The sequence below is a fragment of the Pinus tabuliformis genome, chromosome 1_2 (genome assembly GCF_031772625.1).
Source record: "Pinus tabuliformis cultivar Carrire ecotype Pingquan chromosome 1_2, CPIR1, whole genome shotgun sequence".
Classification (NCBI taxonomy): Eukaryota; Viridiplantae; Streptophyta; class Pinopsida; order Pinales; family Pinaceae; genus Pinus; species Pinus tabuliformis.
In genome coordinates this window covers 597,700,758-597,723,387 of record NC_142298.1, presented here as the reverse complement: position 1 = coordinate 597,723,387, position 22,630 = coordinate 597,700,758, and positions in this window count along the sequence as shown.

Below are 22,630 nucleotides of genomic sequence, written 5' to 3'. Positions count from 1 at the left end.
AGGGGTTGCCTTCTAGGGAAAAAAACCCTAAACTAAGCATAAGTTGTACCGTTAGATCATCCGCCTAATGAACGGCCCAGATTGACTAGAAGTTACTATACTTTTACAAGGCAATTTTACATTTGTTTTTAGCTTCGGGGGCGCTGCCCCCGAGCCCCCGCCGGGGGACCGCTGGCCCCCCATCCCCCTCGGACCCCCGTGGGGGGGGACAAGTCCCCCCCGCACCCCCCCTCGTGGAGGGGTGTACAAACTTCCTGGGGTATACATCCGGCTGAAACAAAGACCTCTGAACAATCATGCTCCACACACAACAATCTCCCACTTGGAGAATGATTGTATAAACTCCACCACTGCTTCATTTGCTGGACAATGGCTCCTCTTTGGGCCTGGCTGTTTCTCATCTTCATCGTCATCCTTGAAGACCAACTGAAACTGAGCATATTCCCAGTTTCTCCCTGGTTACAACTTTTGTTAGCATATCTGCAAGATTCTGGCTAGTGTGTATCTTTTCCAGCTTCAACTCTCCATCTTCCAACACTGATCGTATGAAATGGTACTTGAGCTGTATGTGTTTAGTCCTAGAATGAAATGTTCAGTTCTTTGCAAGATGAATGGCACTTTGGCTATCACTGTATAATGTGCCCTTATCATGCTCCTTACCGAATTCACCCATAAACCTTTGTAACCAAATCATTTCCTTACTAGCCTTTGTAGCAGCAACATACTCTGCTTCTATTGTTGAAAGTGCAACAACACTTTGGATTTTTGAAACCCAACTGACAGTTGTTCCTCCAACAATAAATACATATCCTGTAGTGCTCCTCCTATTATCTCTGTCACCTGCCATATCTGCATCAACATATCCTTGTAGGAAGATGTTTGAACCACCAAAGCATAATGCTTGATTTGTGGTACCTTTCAAATATCTGAGAATCCATTTCACTACCATCCAATGTTCCTTTCCTGGATTGTTCATGTACCTGCTTACAACTCCCACTGCATGTGCAATATCAGGCCTTGTGCAGACCATTGCATACATTAAGCTTCCAACTGCTGATGCATATGGAAATTTAGACATATAATCCCTGTCTTCTTGGGTCTTTGGGCACATTTCCTTGCTAAGTTTGAAATGGATAGCAAAAGGTGTACTAACTGGTTTTGCATTGTGCATGTTAAATCTTTTCAACACCTTTTGTATGTACTCATTCTGAGACAATGTTAATTTACGGTTTTTCTTGTCTCTAGTTATTCTCATACCAAGGATTTGTTTTGCAGCTCCCAAATCCTTCATTGCAAATGAATTTGCCAATTTTCTGTTGAGCACATTTATTTCCTGCATGTTAGATCCTGCAACAAGCATGTCATCTACATACAATAACAATATAATATAGTTGCCATCATTTTGCTTTTTCAAATAAACACAATGATCAGAGTGACACCTAGTATAACCTTATTCAGACATAAACTTGTCAAATTTTAGATACCACTGCCTTGGAGCCTGTTTTAAGCCATACAAGCTCTTCTTCAACCTGCACACTAGTTTCTCCTTCCCTTTCACCTCATATCCTTGTGGCTGCTGCATATATATCTCTTCCTCCAAATCCCCATGGAGAAAGGTTGTCTTTACATCTAACTGCTCAAGATGCAAATCTTCGGCTGCTACAAGACTTAAAATGGTTCTGATTGAAGTCATTTTAACAACAGGAGAAAATATTTCATCAAAATCAATACCTTTCTTTTGTGCAAACCCCTTCACCACAAGTCTAGCTTTGTACCTCTGTTTTCCTCCATCTTCTTCCTTCAGCCTGTAAACCCATTTATTCTTCAATGTAGTTTTTCCTGCAGGTAACCTGACTAAATCCCAAGTCTGGTTATGAATTAAGGAGTCCATCTCTTCTTCCATGGCTACCTCCCACTTCTTCCTGCTTTCAACCTGCATTGCTTCTTCATAACATTCGGGTTCACCGGAATCAGTCAACAATAAATAATATAATGAAGGAGAGTATCGTTCAGGGGGTCTACTTATCCTGGTAGATCTTCTAACACCACTTTCAGGTGTTTGGGATGCCTGTTGTTGTTGTGGTGGTTGTTGTTGTTGTGGTTTTTGATTATTATTATTTTCAGGAACCTTTCCTTTTTCAATGATTTCATCAAGAACTGCGTATTCCTTGTTTTCTTTTTCCTGTTTCTTTTCCTGCAACTGATTCTTATACAAGACCTTTTCATTGAATATTACATCTCTGCTCCTAATGTTTTTGTGATTTTCGTAATCATATAAGCGATAACCAAAATCATTAACACCATATCCAATAAAGGTACATTTCTTTGACTTTGCCTCAAGGTTTGTTCTATTTTCTTTATCAATATGGACAAAGGCCTCACAACCAAAAGGCTTTAAAAAGGAGTAGTTTACCTTTTTACCTGTCCATGCTTCCTCCGGATCACCACCATCCAAGGAACTTGAAGGCCCTCTGTTTATTAGATAAACAGCAGTATCTACAGCATCTGCCCAAAACTGTAAAGGCAATCCTGCATGCAATCTCATGCACCTTGCACACTCCATGATTGTTCTATTCATCCTTTCTGACACACCATTTTCTTGTGGTGTTCTTAGAACTATCTTCTCTCTGCGAATTCCATGCTCTGAACAGTACCTATCAAACTCTTTGCTGCAATATTCACCTCCATTATCTGATCTAAGACACTTTAATTTCTTTCCTGTCTCAATCTCAACCAAAGATTTCCATTTCTTGAAAGTATCAAATACATCAGATTTATTCTTAATACAATAAATCCAAGTTTTTCTAGTTGCATCATCAATAAAAGTAACATAATAATGAGAGCCACCGAGAGATTATAGCTAAGCAGGTCCCCATACATCTGTATGCACAAGCTCTAATTTTTTATTCTTCTTTTCTTTCCCAACTCTGAGAAATCAGACTCTCTTTTGTTTTCCATAAATGCAATTCTCACAGAAGTCCAAATCAACATTCTTCAAACCCGGCAACAAATTCCTTGAGTGAAGAATCTTCATCCCCTTTTCACTCATGTGTCCAAGCCTATGATGCCATAATGCTGCATCTGCTCCTTTGGAAGTTAAAGCATTAACAGAGTTAGAAATACCATTGCATAAATACAATGTACCAACCTTTTCGCCTTTTGCTATTACCAGGGCTCCTTTGGTGACCTTCCAAGCTTTATCTGTGAAAGTTGTCACACAACCTTCACCACCTAACTGACCTGTTGAAATCAGATTTTTCTTTAGATCTGGCACATGCCTTACCTCCTTTAATAGCCATTGGTTTCCATTCTGCTGTTTTACAAGAACCTTACCCATTCCAACGATTTTATAGGGTTTATCATCACCCAGACAAACTTGTCCAAAATCTCCTTGAACATACTCATGAAAGTATTACTTATCAGGTGTGGCATGGAATGAAGCCCCTGAATCTACCACCCAGGAATCAGTAATATTTTCAAAAGAAAGGATCAAAGCATCTTGTAACACCTCACATGTCACATTTGCTTCATGATTGTTTTCTTGCTATGCATCTCCTTCTTTTCCCTTCTGAGATCTACAGTCTTTCTTTAGGTGTCCTTTCTTTCCACATTTCCAGCACACTATCCCCAATCCGGACTTGGATCTGCCTTTCCTTGATTTACTGCGATATCCTGAGCTCTTTCCTCTTTCCATTTTTCTTCCTCTAGACTCTGCACTCAAAGCATTTCCTGATGTCTCACCAGAGCTTTTCCGTCGCATTTCCTCGCTAAGGATAGCACCGACAACATCATCAAACTTTAAAGTACTATATCCAGAAACGGAGTTACTAATGGCCATTACCAAACCATTCCAACTTTCTAGTAATCAGCACAAGAATAACAGAGCTCTAACTTCATCATCAAAGTTTACCCCTATAGAGCTTAACTGACTTGTAACTGTATTAAAATCATTTAAATGGTTTGCAACAGATCCACCTTCCGACATATTCATATTAAATAACCGTTTCATAAGAAATACCTTGTTTGAGGCCGAGGGTTTTTCATATAGTTTCGAAAATGTCTGCATCAAACCCTTTGTCATGGTTTCCTTCGAAATGTTGAAGGTGACTGATGCAGCAAGGCACAACCGTATTGTTCCGAGTGCCTTTCTATCGAGAAGGTTCCATTCTTCATCTTTCATACTCGTCGGCATCTTTGTTTTTCCGCCCAATGGTAGGTATAGATCTTTCTGATACAGATAATCTTCCATCTGCATCTTCCACAGCGAGAAGTTTTGGCCGTTAAATTTCTCGACCCTAAACTTACCATCTTCCACCATTGCTCCCACTCGAACTATGAACCCTTCTTTCCTGCGAGTTTATCATCCAAATAGACCTTCGGCTCTGATACCAGTTGTTAGAAAATTATATATTACGGAGCAATGGAACACATAAAATATTAAAAAAATATAAACACAGAAAACACACAAAACAAGAGAGACATAGATATACGTGGTTCACCCAGTTTGGGCTACGTCCACCCAGAATAGCCAGTCCTTCCTTTCTATTATCCAGCAAAAATAAAGAGACACAACCTACAGCAAATCCGCTGTAATATCCTCTATTTTCTCTCATAGTCTCACCTCTCTGTTTCTCGCTCACAGAATACACATCTATATCTCAGCCTCCAATACAATGCCCTCATACAAAGAGAGGGGTTTCCTTCTAGGGAAAAAACCCTAAACTAAGCATAAGTTCTGCCGTCAGATCATCCGCCTAATGAAGGGTCCAGATTGACTAGAAATTACTATACTTTTACAAGGCAATTTTACATTTGTTTTTAGCTTTGGGGGCGCTACCCCCGAGCCCCCGCCGGGGGACCGCTGGCCCCCAATCCCCCTCGGACCCTTGCGGGGGAGACAAGTCCCCCCCGCACCCGCTCGCGTGGAGGGGTGTACAAACTTCCTGGGGTATAAATCTAGCTGAAACAAAGACCTCTGAACAATCATGCTCCACACACAACAAGACCCACCGACGGGCAACTAAAACTAAATGTGATGGTGAATGCATGGTGATACTGAGTGTAACGAGAAGGAAATGGTCATGCATGCAAACAGTGAATGAAAGATTCAGAAACGGAACAACATGCATGTGGGTGAAGCAAGTCACCGAATCGATGACCGTTCGTGCAAAATAGTTTCATGCATGCGACAACAGTGAGATGCCAACAAAAACTAAAAGGGTGCTAGTACAAGCTAGTATGCATGTAAGAAAAAATAAGCGTTCACAAAAATCAAGAAAATAACACTCACACAAGTGAAAACACAAAAAGCGACAGAAATTATGCAAAAGACAAGTTAAGACCACTTACCAGTGAATAGCTGAGTTGGATGTGTCGAAGAGTCCTGGATGTGTTGTGGGATGTTAGACCTCCAAGATCAATGTTAAGAAATGAGCTCTAATGCGTCGAATAAATAATTTTGAAGCTCATGATGGGCATGCCACAAATCTAGGAAAAAGTGACACTTGGAGGAAAGATTCTAAAACTATCTTTGCATGTAACCTCCAGCTGCCAAAAAATAGCTCCCTAAAATCTAGGGATTATTTTTGCATGTTGCTTTTTTCTCCCGGGAAAAAGCATCCCATGCATGTAAGTCAAGTTTTCTTGGTCCCAGGTGGAACCGGTGAACTCAACTACACATGCAAGAATTTGCTCAGCTGGGAGGAAAAAATGTGCATTTTTGGGAGGGAGTTGGGTTGGCTGCCCAAAAGATTTGCACAATTTCTAGGTAAAGCAGCTAACTACTGGCTAGGATTGCGTAATTCATGGGTTGAGCAGCCCTGCTGGGAGGAATTGAGCAATTTTATCAGTGAAGCTTGACTGGTAGATTTGTACAATTATAGAGCCTAGCAGGCTACCAGAAAGAATTGCACAATTTTTGGAGGGAAGGTTGGTTGACCTCCAGAATTACACAATTTCTTGAGGGAGATGCTCAGCCTGCCACTGGAAGAAGTTTGACAAATCAACCTGTGAACGGGGGGCAATAATATTTGATGGAGAGGTTGTCATTCTATAAGGAAAACACTGAAGCTCGTGTACTTGACGAAGCAAGACATGTTGCTATGAAAGGTTGGTAGGGAGGCTCCAAAACGAAGCTATGGAAAAATTTTGCAAGGTGGTTGTAGCTAATACAACAATTTTCTAAATTAAGGAGCCTAGAAAGAGCTTAAAAGAAACTCCTCCTAGAGGAATGAGTGGTATAAGGGGTAGCAACTAGTTCTAGTCAGTGTGGAACTGCTCAAAACATGAAGAGGAAAAGAGGCTAGCTAACAAGACCAGTCATCGCTATGGTTCCTACAATTAAGGTTAAAACACCAACTGAAAGAGGATGATATATTAGGCAGATGGTGACAATGATATGAGCAAACCAAGGCTCATTATGCAAAAATTGGTTGATAAAAAATGGCAGTCACAAGGGATAAAGTGGTGGAATCCTCCCGGGGTATCGTCAGAAATATGATGAAGAAGAGGACATGAGGCTCATATTCTAGGTCATGGCAAGCCAGAAGGAGGGAATCCAAAAGGAGAATAAACTTGAATGCATGGATACCAAGAGGGAAAAAGGGTTCTATATTAGGGCATCCATAATCAGGTAGGCTTTAGCACCAAGCTACGATGTGCATAAAGAAGAGTGGTTAATGTTGCAACTAGACAAGGTCACACCTGAGGCAAATTGATGGCATTAACGATTAATAATGAATCGGTGACGGTGATATATGACCTACCCCTATATGCTAGGTTCAAGAGAAACACACATAAGGACCAAGGGATGTTGTAATAAAAATTCCAATATGTCTTGTAAAAACCATACAGGAAGACCAGAGACATGGTTAAATCACATAATGAAAGAAAGAAACATGGATGACGTAAAAACAAGACCATATATATATTCGTTTTTTTATCATTTTTATGGATTTTTGGAAAAAATAAGGTATGAAAAATACTCGCATCACATAGGAAACCAAAAAAATATAAAACATCACACTCCTTTGTACAATATGCATGAACGCAACTCAATTAATAGGTCACATCAAAGTGTTCCCACTGTCGGGCATAAGCCAAGGATTTCCATACAGGAACTCAAGAAGGATTGAAGGTATCATATGGCTCACCAATGTGGAGCCATGCGAAAAGAATTCAAGTTGCCCAATCCAAAAAGGTGGACCATGTGAAGGACATTCTAACATAGTCATGCTCTTGAAATTAACCTGAGGACATAAAGGAGGATCAAGACATAAAAGTGGTCTAGGATACTTTTCAATAGGTGGAAGGGAGTTGGACAATGCATTGGCAAGTTCAGCAGTAGAAACACAAGACTTGACTTAGTCCAAGGGTGGCACTTCCAAAGAGGTTTGAGGAGGTTCCTACTAAATCATTCCAAGATTTATGTTCCCAAGCTCGACTTGTTTTGAATCGTGGAGACTAGAGTTAGAAATATTCATAAGCTCCCTAAGGTTATCAATAGGTAGATCCATGACTTCCAAGTTGACTAGTCAGTGGGGTTTTTCATTGAGGTAGTCACATGGAACATGTAGAGTGACAACCCCTGAGGACAAAGGATCCTAGTCATATTCCATATTATGATGGATTTTTTTACCAATGTTGAGAGGTACTGACAGAACTACCAGAGGGGAAATGTCTTCCATAACATGTGGTAAAGGATCCTCAGTAGCTTCATCAACTTTCATATGATAAAATGACACCACCAAAGGATCAAGAGGTCTATGGGTTCTATAGGTGTCGGAAGAGATCATATGCATAGGAGCTTTAGAATAGGAGAATGAAGGAGCTCTAGGTGGGGGTAATTAAGGAATAACCCCAATAAGAGATGAACTTTTAAGCATCCCCACACCAACGCTCTGATAAATCCCAGGGTTACTTCCAACAAGTGGAACTAAGATCCCCATTGTGGAAAGTTGGGTTGATGGCACACACTAATCAAGCTAGTCAATGGTAACAGTCTTTCCTTCAAGAATAATATCTCCTCCCCCTTTCTTCTTGGTGAGATTATATAGGTTTATTCTATCTTTTAGGAGAATGTATCTAAACACGTAGGGGCTTAAGAAGTTAGGAAGATTCTATAGTAATGGATCCCCAGCCAACTCACACACAAGTGTGTCAATTTGATCTCCTTGGTAATGACAAACTCTAGAAACTATTTTCACAATTATGAGTTTTTCTGAATTATCTCAATTATGAAATAATTATTGTCTCATAAATATAATATTTTGGAAAAATAATTATTAGAAATTCCTCAATTGTGTAATTTCACCCTTTTAACATGGGATAAATCTCACATAAGTAAAATAAAATGTGAAAATGGGATGCATTTTAGCCAGCAACTAAGGTAAGTTGAACTTGGGTTTCTCTGACACTATAATGGAGTGGAAAATAGGGTTATAATAGGGCCAGAGTATCAATAGGACAAGGGGAGATTTTTGAAAGGGGGAGAAGATTAGGTTCATTTCCAATGATGTCAAAGGGGGAGAGGTACAACAAAAAAGGAGAAGTACACCAAAATAGAAGTGCATCATAGGGGGAGCAACATCCAAAAATTGAGATGAAAAAGAAGTAAGAAGGAGGATAAGTTGTGTTTTTTGGTAATTCCATATGTTTGTTGCTTATGGTTTTGTCATCAATGTTAAAGGGGGAGAATTTTATAAGTATGTTGCCATTGATGGAAAAGACAAAGAAGATGATGGGAAAGGCAAAGATGGTTGCAAGCAGAATGATCAAAGAATAAGATTAACTCATGTATGGAAAAGGAAAATATGGTTAGATAATAGATAATTTGAAGCCATTTTCAGTATAGTACATCATCTCAAGTGATTTTTAAAACTACTTATATGGATAGAGCTATGAAAGAGATTTCTAGTGGTATATAGAGGTTTGCAAATGACCTCCTGGATCAAAAGTTATGGCCAAAAAAACACCAGAAGTGGATAAAGTCAAAAGTTAAAGCCCTAAACTTATTGGTAGAGCCAATTTTGTTTTTAGTTGGAGTTAGTTTGGAATTTGGCCAAACATGGTAGAGCATCTAGTGAAGTAGTTGGTATAGAATTATAGTTAAACCTCATCCAAGTTCTACAGTAGATCATGCACCAAGCGTCCCCTCAAATTCATTAGTGAAATTGTGGGTGCCCTTGAACACTCAAGGGTTAACAATAGGGAAGGCCCTATGTTGGGTCTTATTAGCTAAACAACCAATTGTGAGATCAAAAGATTTTGTTATTAGTGAGACATCCTCCATTTTTACCACTAAACCAACAGGGTGGGTCTATGAAAACAATGGTGGTAAGCACAATGTAGTGAGGAAATGAATTAGAATAACGTGGCAGACATGGTGAGCAGTGATTGGTTGAGTGTGGTGGCATAGATAGGTGAACATGGAGCAACCAAAAGTTGACACATGGCATATATATTCAAAATGTTTTGGTGGCCAAGTGATCCAAATCTAGGTGACACGTGGCAACCCTAAGGAGTGACCGCATGTCATAAATGATGCATGCATGAAAACAAAAGGATGATGTGATAGTTCCTTGGAGTTTGGGCTAGGAGATGTGTTTGGAAATATTTTCTAGCGTTAATGATTTTGGAAAAAATCAAAGGAATTATACTCGAAGGTTAGGACTTGAGACTAGTTGGGCATAAGGCTTGTTAGATGAAAATCCTAGCATGCATCAAGGATTGTAGACCAACCCCCTACTCCTGACCTACATTGAAATTCATGTCAAGGTTGTATTTCGAGAAACTTTTCAACTCAGTTGGGACTTCATGTAGTCAATGGTAAATGGACAACAAAATTCGGTAGAACTCCAACCTTATGCAACCCCCGACCTCATTGCGACTTGGTCACAAGTCTGAATTGTGTGGATGAAAGGTACTAACATGAAGGCACTCCAATAATCTGTGGAGGGAACTAGTAGTCAAATGAATTTTAGCAGTGGCATGGAGAATTTGGAGATAGATTTAGCCAAATGGCTAAAATTGGACTTAGCCAAATTTAGGAATTCACAGATAAAACTTGTAAAATTTTTAGAATTTCAAATTTTGATAGATAAGCTTAGGTTTTTCTTATAGAGAGAGGGGAGAAGAATTATAAAAATTTAATACAACATTCATAAGAATTGATAGAATTGGTTGATAACTAAAAATAAATATTTATGGATGATATGGAGCTGAAGTTATCTAGAGTTCAAGAACTAAAAATATCAGTCCTAAATCTTTATACTCATAAACGAATTTGTAAGAGGTGTGGTTGTTGGTTATATTATGTGTTATTAGTTGTGTATTGTTTATAGTTGAATGTTGGTGAATAGATCAATGATCAGAGATTGATGAAGGTGATTTTATGGTGTTTATGGTGAGTGATTAATGTCATAAAATTATTTTTTTATGAAACGAAGTGAACCTGATGATTTGAGTTTGAAAATGGAATAAAAGATGAATCAAGGATGTCAAGAAAGTAGTAGCTTTCAAATAAGAGGTTGTAGCTCCTTCCAGTAGTGGCAAGTAAATAATCAGGGGTTGGAGCTCCTTTTAGTTGTAGTATATAAACTAGGGGTTATTGCTCCTTTTAGTGGTAGCTTCCTTCTAGTTGCAGCCAGAACTTTGTAAAAACAAGTAGAAGCTTGCCTTTATTGAAATAATTAAAGATAATTTTGAAGAATTTATTTGTTATATTTATGATTCTAATGATTCAATCTTGTGATACCGGTATGAATTATTTCTGAAGTAATTATTGGTGCCCTAATATTATATTAATGAAAGAAAATTTTAAAATTCATGCAATACTATTTCACCTCATCGTCTTAGTATTGTCATGGTTTCTAACATTTTTGTGGTGGTTAACTCCCATGGGTTGGGGCTTGCAAATTGATGTAAAAGAATTAAAATTTGAGAAGAACAAGAGTTGGTGGTTTTCTCCCATTTGGGTTTCCACCTAAAAAATGTGTGTCTCCTTGTGATGTGATTCTCTCTTATGTTGTTGATTTCATTTTTTCATATTATTGATATGATTATGGATAGATATAACTGATCAGATAATGTTTACGGTTTACTACTATATGGATGAATTATTATGAAAGATTGTTAAATTATGAAATTGACCTTAAACTGATACACCCCCCCTTTCAATGTGACCTTTGGGCCAATAAGTAGTGTTAGATCAAGTAGTTTTAGGAATATCTAACTACTAGAAGGTCAAAGATCAAGAATAAATGGGCACTACCATAGTAGTGGGGAAGCCCCGTATGTTTGATGGAACCAATTATTCATTCTAAAATATAAGGATGGATACATATCTCATCTCCCTAGGAGTAGAGATTTGGAAATTTGTCAACATGAAATATAAAGTTCCCAATGCTACTCCAACAAATGAAGCAAAGAAGGTAGTTTACACACATAATGTACAAGTGAAGAATTCATTAAAGTGATGCAGTCCAAGTTAGCTCATGAGATATGGAATAAACTTCAAACATATTATGAAAGTGATAGGAAAGTTAAAGACGTTTTATTGCAAGCACTTAGAGGAAAATTCAAATGTTTGAAGATGGAAGATGATGTGAACATTGCTTCATATTTCCTTCATGTCGAAAACATAGTTAACTCCATTGGAGGTCTTGGTGAAGATGTCTCTGATATTTACATTGTTCGAAAAATCTTGAGATCACTCCCATCAAGATTCAACCCTAAATTATATTCCCTTGAAGAATCAATAGAAGTTGACAAGATGACAATAGATCAACTCCATGGAACTCTTTCTGCATATTAGTTAAGAATAAAATAAGACAATTCAAGGGTCAAGGAAGTATATTTCAAGGAAAAAAAGAAGAAGAAGAAAAAGGATCAAGAAGACACTAATTATGATGAAGAAGAATCCAAGTTTATTTGAAGTCTCAAGAGAGGAACTGACAAGTTCAAAGGTAAGCTTCCTTTCAACTCTTTTAAATGTGGAAGAATTCATCAGTATGCATCTAAGTGTCCTTATTCTAAGCTAAATGAAAGTGATGATGAATTAAAATTCAAACCAAAGTATCAAAAGAATAGAAAAGGGAAATAAAAAGAAAAAAGTGATAGTGAAAGAAATGCAAGCACGACCGATGAAGAAAGAAACGAAGTACTATTCATAGTTGAGGTTGAAGAACTTGAAGCATAAGTGGATATTGAAGAGGAACTTAAAAATGCTTTGAATGAAGTCAAAACTATGAGGCAAAGAGAAACTAAATTGATGCAAGGAAAGAGTCTAAATAAATACATTATTTTTTCCCTCAAATTTGAACTACAAGAAGCAAAAAAAAATACAGGAACACCTTTCTGTACAGCTGAACGAGAAATAGAAAATTTATGAAAAATTGGAAGAGGAAGTTTTCCTCTTAAGAGAAGAATTAGAGCAACCTAGTTCAAAGTTCAAAAAAGGCACTAATTCTCTACAACACGATCTTGGCATGAAAATGTCTTCACTTATCATGACATGTATTGGTTACTAAGAAGGTGAAGCATCCAAGAGAAATGATCCCCCATCAAATGAAAGGCATCTCAAGAATTTTATTTGACTTTTATAGCATCGATCAATAGCTCAATTGAAGATTCAAAGAAAGAAGAACACGAGGATAGGGATGTTCACTTCAATAACTCTCAAACCACTTTAAAAAAAGATTAGAATGCAAGGAATCTAGATAAAGAGAAAGTATCTACAAGCATAATTAATGCGGGAATGACAATGAACATGGTTAATTCCAAAGCATCCACAAGGCATAATGGAACAGGTTTTAGGAATCAACATATGGATATGTCTCATGCTCAAATTATATAAATAGTAACAATGAATCCTCCAAAAGGAATCCTCAGAAGATCGAGATCTCCTTCTTTGCCTAGGTATCAAAGAAAGTTTCTTGGTTATTGTTACTCATGCACTAAGTTTGGACATAAAGCATTGGATTGTTGGACCAATGATATGGTCAGGTATAGAGGATATGATCAAGTACCTAGATGGATATATGTGGACCAAATAAAAACATCACCTCATCGACATCTCCGAGTATTGAAGACCATTTTTTAATGTCACATGTGTCACAATGAGGACCATATAGCGCAAGACTGTAGGCTTAACTTTGGATGGTACAACAAATGAATATTTCCTTTTAGTACTAGAAGATGGAGAATAGGATAAGGAGGACCTCGATTAGTTTTGATCCCTTAGATCTAATTCGGTGGAGAAAGCTTATTCAATATCATAACTTTTTAAATCAAAACTTGAAGAATTAATTATGAAGGAATTATGTGGACTATGTGTTGATTGTGATATCTTAGATGTAAAAAGAATGAAATAAAAATCATGATCTCAAGGGAAAGATAATAACAGTGGAAGCATAGTTTCATGGGGAGAACAACAACATTCACAACCATAGTAGAAGCATGGTCTCAGGGGGAGACTATGTGTTAGCAAGATAGGAGCATGATTCAAAATAGGTCCTCGAGATCATCAAGGATAGGCACTCATATAGTTTCATCTACATGACATCTTCCTAGAGATACATGTGACCCTTTTCCATTGATTTCAAAGAGGGAGATATTGGAGACATTGATGTTACTACGAGATATTTAAAGCATTTCACTTATATTCATAGCAAGAACAAATTGTAGCACTTCATTAGGAGCTCTTGATTTTCTTTGACATATAATGAACATCAATCTCTTGGAGTCTTTCCATCAATGAAAAAGTGAGATATTAGAGTTCAGGCTTCTGTGATCCATATCAAGTTAGAGAGATTTTTTTTTTTCGGCGAAAATCACAAGGAATATCATTTGTCGACGCGTTTCGAACCAACTAGTGTGGTTCATCGTCAGGACAAGTTGAAGAAACAGATCCAGCAAAGCAAGTTAAATAATCTGAGCAGAGCACCCAACAGCTAACTTGACCAACGGCTAGTTTGACTCTAGGACCGGGGTCAAAATTATTTTATTAGTTAAATAAGAAAGAATTAGGACCAAAAAGTATAAAACAAATTTTTGAAGGTTATTTAGTTAAAAAATATTATTAAAAATTAAAAGCTAATCATAATATAGAAGGAAATTTAGTTAAATAAGGGACCTTAAAATATAATTTAAAGGTTTAAAAAATAATCATATTTAAAAATATTATTAAAAATCATAAATTAATTAATAATTAAAAGCAAAGGTAGATACAAAAAAGACCTAATAAAGAAAATCAAAAGGAGGTTAGGTTCGATAGAAGATTAGCTAAAAAGTCAAAGTTAAAATAAATAAAAAAGTAATAATAAACCCATAAATAAATAAAAAGTCAATAAACAATTAAATAAATCAATAAATAAAATTAAATAAATTGGTTAAAATAAATTAGTTAATAATATAAATGAATTAAATGAATGAATAAAATAAAGAAAATTAACTAAGTAAATAAATAACTAAATAAATAAATAAATAACCTTAAAATCTACAATTAAAGGCTTAAGAAATATATAAAATAATATTATTAAAACTTATAAAATAATTAATAATTAAAAGGAAAGAAAGTAACATAAAAGACCTAATCATAAAGAATGTCAAAAGGATGTTAGGTTAGTTGGAAAATTAGTTAAAAAGTCTAAGCTAAAAAAGAACAAAAGTACTAAAAAATAAAATTAACATCAAATAAATAAATAAAAAGTAAATAAATATTAAATAAATAAATCAATAAATTGGGTGCTCTGCTCAGATTATTTAACTTGCTTTGCTGGATTTGTTTCTTCAACTTGTCCTGACGATGAACCATACTAGTTGGTTCGAAATGCGTCGACAAATGATATTCCTTGTGATTTTCGCCGAAAAAAAAAAAAAAAAACTCTCTAAAGTGAGATATTGTTGCACATATTGTTTTCATTGATGAAAAGAAGATGTCTTTGATGTCAAAGGGAATGTGTGGACAACAATATTAGAACCATCCTTTATTATCGAAGAAGTGTTAGGTCTTTTAGTGAAATAGTAAGAGAGCTTGACTTCGAGTAAGGTCTCATTACATGAGGATATGGGTGTTTGAAGTTATGAGAGGTTTTAACAAAGTTAAGATGCTAAAAATATCTTACAAATAAAATGGTTTCATAGTGCTTGTCAACACCTTTCCAACAATATATTTTTCTCATAAAAAATCTTCCCGGATGTGAAATTATGGCCTATTGGAAATCAATAATAGTTGGGAAAAAAATTAAAAGGCCAAAATATAAGGCTACACCCAAAAATTGAATTTGTTAATTTCATGCAAGTTTGGAGAAGATCCACCATTGGACATGAAGATTGATGGCCTTGGGACCATGAAGATGAACACTACTTAACCTAGTTAAATGACATGTATGTTCATGTCTTATCTATGGTACCTCTAATAGATTAACAACCAAATAGAGGTGACAATGCATAAAGGTTAAACATCCAACAAGATGGTGACATGTGTCATGATTGCGTTAGGTGATGACGTGCTATTGACAGTGTTGGATGCTGCCAACATTGTAAGGGGATCTCCTGGATGTGAAGTCCAATTTACACCTGACACCGTTTCATGTGGGTGTCCCATCCAGTGATACTGTCTGGTCACTGTTGAAATGGTTTTCTAGGATATGCCTTGGTTACTATTAGACATAAGAGAACACAATGCCTCTTTGGGTCAAGAATAATGTGAGATTTATGAGACACTCAATGTAAGGCGTATAAGGGAGACTTGCATGGATGGTGAGGGAAATGAGCCACCGGTTAGAAAAGTAATAGTACTATCCTAAACGGGGACCCAGGGATAGAGAGAAGGACTTGTTGAGTACATGCATATTAGTCCACATAATTAAAAACAATCATTAAAGCGCAACAACATTCATTCAATAACAACCATAACTATGCAAAAAATTAGTTCATTAATGTAGTATGTAAATAAAGCAACATTTACCATAAACATAACCATAATAGTCCAACTATATCTACAATACATGTATGAAATAACGTTGGCTCAATGAGCTTCTAATTATAAGTGTAAGATCCCAAGTACATTGTCACATGAATGAGACACTGTATCCAATAGTGGAACATGAATCCATGACTTGCTTCTCCAAAGAATAATACATCTCCTATGTAGTACAAGAGTGCCAAGGCTAAGCCTCCTAAAAAGCACCTTTTCTTGATTTATGAGAAGCTATTTATAAAAAAAACAATGACCTTCGAGATTCCCATGACTCTTTGACTTCTATGGCTATTCACATTTTAGCATGACTCATTACATTCCAATGTATGGATTTTCATATTCCACAGGTGTCCCTTGGACTTCATTACATAAAATTTATTGTATAAGACAATTTACAAATGAGATTGTGGCCTAATAAAACAAAACTGCTAAAATGAGAAAGACTCCTCAAATTGATAAATCATTTACTTCTTCATGAATTTCATTTGTGATATAAGTGTGCCATGCTCTAAACTCTTTTCGATGTCTTCGATTTGATCTGAAAAGGTCCATTTCGTAGCACATATTTACCTCCAATGCTTCCATCAATATGTTCTTGGAGCCTGATTGTACATTATTCCACAACCATGAAAGTTTCATCTGAACTTTGACTAGTGCAAAGGCATACTATTGAATAATGTCTTTGGTTACCTCCAAGCCTTCCCATTCTATTGCTTGCTTGATTTGTTCAATGTAATATCTAATCTCCTCGAAGATGACTTCCCTTCCTCTGATTGCTCTATCACATCATCATATAGTCATGCCATAGTGTCAACCATTGGACCATCTCTTCTTGCATGGTTGACTGGCATTTCGCGATATTGAAGTTCTGTGATGATGGTTGTTGGTTCTTCGCTGTAATTTGTTCTACCTATTGCTTCATTCCAGCAAGGTATCTTCTCAATCTAGCATTCTGATTTAACAAGTACTTTGAGTTGTCTTGTGTCGTTTTAAAATATGCAACATTTTCTGCCATGACCACCCTCGAATTTCTTCTAGTGTTGGAAGTGATCAACCTTTCTGTAGAAAATAAGACTAAATTATGAGGATATTGTGGTAAGTACCTGTGCCTTTGTTGTACAATCCTCTTCTTTAGTTGCTCAAATTTTACACTGCATACATCCATGATTTGGTCTGTTGGTGGAGGTGTAATCTTCATCTCTCCCAATGGAATATGACTGCCTCTGAGGTGGTTTTCCTCTAAGGTACCTGGCTCATTATCCATGGGTTAGATGGTGTCTTCTTCCTCAATTTTTTCCTCTTCCATCTCTTGAGTCAATTGTTCTTCTTCTAGCCTCTGTTGCTTCCTCATCCTAGGACTGCCTCTATTTCTTTTGTTCTGTCTATCTTCTATCTTCTTCTTTTGCCTATTTCTTCTCAAGCAACTCATCGTGCATCCTGATATCCTCTTCTTCTTCTTCTTCTTCTTCTTCTTCTTTTCCTTCTTTATTCTTTGACTCTATTTGAGTACTTCCTATGTTTAAATGATTGACCTTCCATTTTTTTCTGCTCTCACTTGATGAATACCTGATCCTTTTCCTGGGAGCTATCTTCTTTTCTTGAGGTGTTATTTCCTCCTCCTCCTGCTCCTACAAGTCATGAGCTAGTGGATCATGGGGTGAACTAGCCTCCAATAATGGATGTGTCTTGATTTTGGAATTGTACTAGTTATTTATGCTCTCATCTTCTATAAACATAGATGAGTACCCTGTATTATGACTGATCCTCTAACAATGTTCCATGGAAATTCACCTAGGATTATATCCATGGAAATATTTGGTGGAGAAATTTAAGTGATCTAGATCATGTATCTCTGCTACTAGATAGTTGTGGCTCTTTAATTCGCACAATCTGATCCTCACTAGAAAGATAGGTTGAGCAGATTTCTTCCTCCTATGAAGAATTCCTAATAAACCCTAGTTGTCGAGCTGATTGACAACTTCTTTCATGACCACTTTGTTAGTCACATATTGTAGCATAAGGTAAGGGGATATTTGAAAACTAAAACACCTAATTTATGTACCCTCTGGATCTACAAATTTTTCTATCATATCTCAAAGATACTCCTTTACATGATCAGTAATTCAAGGAAGATCGATCTAAAAAATCATGTGAAAGATTATTGCAAAGAAGTGTTAAGCTAATTTTTCATATATGCCTCTGAAGCTTAATTCAGATAAAACTCTGTAGTATAAATAAACTAAGAAATTCTCCTCGGGAGTCTAGTTCCACTTCATTCCCGAGAATGCATAATTTTCATAGATTCTATCTAAAAGAAATGCAAACATGTAGAATTATGGTGCCTAGTTCACTCGTAAAGATGATTTTTTTCTGTCCCACCTGACGCCGCAAATCAAATGATAGGATATCTGCCAGATTGAAAACTTTTGCACAATTCACTACTATTTTGAGCACGTATATCCAGTTCTCTTGGAACACCTGAATTTTCTTAATCCCATATAACAAATAATACATAAATATTAGGTACTACTAGACATCTCTAAGACTCTTCGTCGGATACACTGCAGATGGGCAATAATGGAACTTGGCTGACTTTCGACACCATGTTTTGATAACATCATTAGTGTCAAGAGTTTCCTTTTTGTGTACAAATCATCACTAGAATATTCAGTGGGCTTGAACATATTATAATATGTTTGAATATCTTTACCAATATAGGTGGCGAGCTAACTTCCACTCTTGTTGTATAGAAAAAGGTGAGAATCATCCACATGTGTAATGATCCAATCAATTAATTTTGCACATGGCATGACTGGGAATATGCATGTGATCTTGTTCATCCTAGAATTCTTGATATTGATATATTCATGCAAATATTCTAAGTCCCCGAGAAACCTCTCTTGCATGAATGTGTTTTATATTTTTCTCCAAGTGACTTGTGTGCCTTTATCAATGAAGCAATGAGTACCTACGTATATGGGAACAGTGGGCCTCGTAAATTACACAGGTTCACCAATGATTGCTTATAAAATATCAGTTGAGGTCACTTTATGAGGAGACATGTCTCTAACAAATCATGACAGAGTGAAGACACTTGTAGCACGAGCACCTATTTGGGGCAACAAACTCATACTCATAGTATTAGCCTAAAATTACCTGACTATGCAACAATACTTGTAAATAAGTATAAAGAGCCATTATAGATGATAGATCATGAGTAATTGTGAGCGATAACCTAAAATAACTTGTATGCAATAGAGAATACAAATGAAAACTAGGAGGTCACACTTTGAAAGCATGAAGGGGAAATGCATGGTAATTTGGGGCTTCGTAGTGTGCTCATGTACTCAAGAAAGAGGTAGAAATCAAGCAGAGTTCACTTTTGCACCCTGAAGGGGAAAAGGGGTGGGAAAAAGGGCCTTCCTGTCTTCCCTATGTGCCCATGCACTCAAGGATATAAGGATGGAACCCTATCTCACTCAAAAGAGATGAAGGATGAAGGAAAAAACCTTCGAGTCTTCAAAGGGTGGCTATGCACTCAAGGCAAAGGAGATCGTATTGTTTCATTTTGAAGGGTTAAATGAAAAGGCTTCATCCCTTTGTCATGCTCCCATGCAATCTAAGGCAAAGAGGGCACTCTATAGCACTCTGAAGGGTCGAAGGGAAAGGCTTCGTGCCTTCGTGATGCACCCATGTGTGCACGAAGAAAATTTGGTCAATCAGGGTGCAATTTTCGAGACTAATAGAGATTCAATCCCAAAGAGTGTATTCTGCCTGATAGAAGCTTAGAAATACTTTCAAACTATGGTATTAGGTGCTCACATGAGAAGGAAAATGATCTGCAAGGATTTATAGCTATTGTCACATGCATGGTGGAAGATAAATGGTTTCAAGAATGTGAAGGGTTTCTTACATGCGAGAATGGATAAACATGTGCAAGATGGAGATTCAACAAGACAACCAAAAAATAAACTTCAAAAAAAGTGATTGACAACAATCAAAGCAAGATTTGACAATGAAATTATGAAAAGTAGTGAAAGATTGAGCATGAAAACTTACTTGTGGAACTAGTTGATGAAGAACTTCTTGATTTCCCAGCTATGCACTCAACTCAGATGGAATGATTATGCAAAGAATGACTAACTGAGTTTATTTAAATAAATTATCGTGCAAAATGGATCCATGGATGAGTACCACTTGTTGTCCAATGAAAGGGTTAGTTGAGAGGAGTTAAGGGGGATCTTATTTTGTAGGAGTGTTCCCTCATGCAACAAGTTGTCTCTTGTATGCAATTGGATAAGGTACATGTCTTCAACACAATGGAGTTCACCTAGTTAGGTCACATTTTCTCAGCTTGAATGAATGCACTCAAGTAGGCCACACTTCTTCAACTCGAAGGAGTTCGCTCACCTGAAGAGAATGCCTTTGTCAACTCAAAGTTCGTTTTTGGCTTCTATGAGTGATTTTCTTTCTTTTTTCTCTATTTTTAAGCTTTTGTGTTCTTTTTGAGTGTGTGCATGGCAAGAAGGAAAGTTTTTAATTCCAGGAAGATTGTGAGTTCACCTAACCATAAACCTACTAACTCAAACACTTATGATGGTTAAGTGGGGATGGTTGAGACACATTGACTTAGTAGGATGAAACATTAGGAGAAAACACACAAATAATGAATCAAACCACATGAAAACACAAGGGGACTTGAAAAGACAGTTAGCAGGGGTTTCAAAATTGAAATAGGCAAAAAGTTTGAAGGGTCGTTGCCACAACGACTGCACATGGATTATGACGAAATCAAGATGTTGATGTGGCACCTCTAAAGGATTTTGTGTTGTATAAAATTATTTTTTGTGCTATCCAATAAGCACAAAAATGGGATACATGTGGCAAGATTAGGGTGTGCCATGTGGACAATGTGGGATCATGGTGACATCAGCATGTGATTGCCAATTGACTCGTAGGTCTAGGTCGCATGGGATCAATCATGTGGCAATGACGCATAGCTATAAGTATTGTGGTTACTGGAAATTTCAAATGGTCATATGGATAGGTCAGCTCTAGGTTATATGGATAGGCCCTTTGTCAACACTCAATTTGTGGGACCTCTACAAACTATATATATACAAACTTTGTAGTTGTGAATCAAATGGAACACACACAAAAAATAGTTTTGATTTGAATACAACCTCATTCAGAGGTTAAGTGTATGATTATGGTCGAAGTGAAGTGGTTTGGTCGTTTTTACATGGTTCTTAAGTAAATATTATGAGTGCCAAAGTTTTTTCACATAATGTAGTTCTGATTCTAGATCATAATATGCATGTTATGATTTGTTGTTATGGTTTTGGTAGTGGAAAAATGGACAACCATATTCTAAGATCTGTGGATGAGACCAAGTTTCGATGGTTGTAACTATACATTTTAAATTTGGAAGAGGTGGGCATTGAATAGAAAAGGTCTTGGAACTATACTTGTCAATATATATAATCAGATCAAACTACCAGTCAATAAAATGAATTAGATTCCAAATGGGGTGGACATATTAGAATATGTGACCACCATCTATTGAATAAGGATACATACATCACTGACATGGATGTCAATAATTAGTTGAATACGAGTCATGTGAACTCCTATGGGTAGTATGACATAGGTCCCAACACCCTTTTTAGGTCCCACACCATATACTATTGAAAAATACAAGTTAGAGGGGCCACAGAGCAAGCCACACCATGAGAGTGTTTGATAAATTGTCAGAATTTTGTTTTAGTTGTCGAGAGTTTAACTTGTGGTGATACTGTATGGTAATATATTTTTTATTATATTCAGGTGTTTCTCCAAATAATTAGTAGGTTCTAGTGAACGATACCAGAATCATGTGGCTCCATTGTAGGGCACCTAAAAAGGGGTAGTCTGGTGAACATTTAACTCTTTATATGGTTTGTTATGGTATTTTTGGGTTATTGAAGTCATTATTAATCCAAATTGAAAACTGGAGGAAGCTAACCAATCAAGACTCAAAGATTGATGCATTTAGATGGGTTTGCTAGTGCTTTGGGTCATGTTTAACGACTAAAATATTTTTTATGTGTTTGGTAAAGTTATGAGCATGTTGGAGTTATTTTTGATACATGAAGTAAACAAGTTTAGAGAAAGTGTTTAAGAGATTAGATCACATCTATAGTTGGAGCAAAGTTTCTGGACAATAGTATGATAGCCAACAACAAAGATTAAAATAAATTTTGTGACAGTAATTACAACTGAGATGATGGTTACATGTTATATGGTAGTTGTTGTAGATTGCATGACAGTATAGTGATTACAGGTTGTATGGAAAAGATAGCGACAATTGCAGTGGCAGAGATAGTGGTAGTATCGATTTGTATTATTACATATTTGAGCACTACTCATGATTTAGTGATACATTATGAACAGTGATCTAGTCTAAAAATGTGATGAAATAGACGTCCATAAGGAGGTAGAGGAAGGAGGTTGAAGCCTCAATCAAGCTAGAGCCTAATCAAATTGGAGTCTACTCATTAATGAGGTTGGAGCCTTGAGTAGGCTATAACCTACTCATCATTGAGGTTAAAGCCTCAATCAAGTTGTAGCCTACCGCAAGTGGAAACTTGCATATTTTGGGGTAGTTGACTA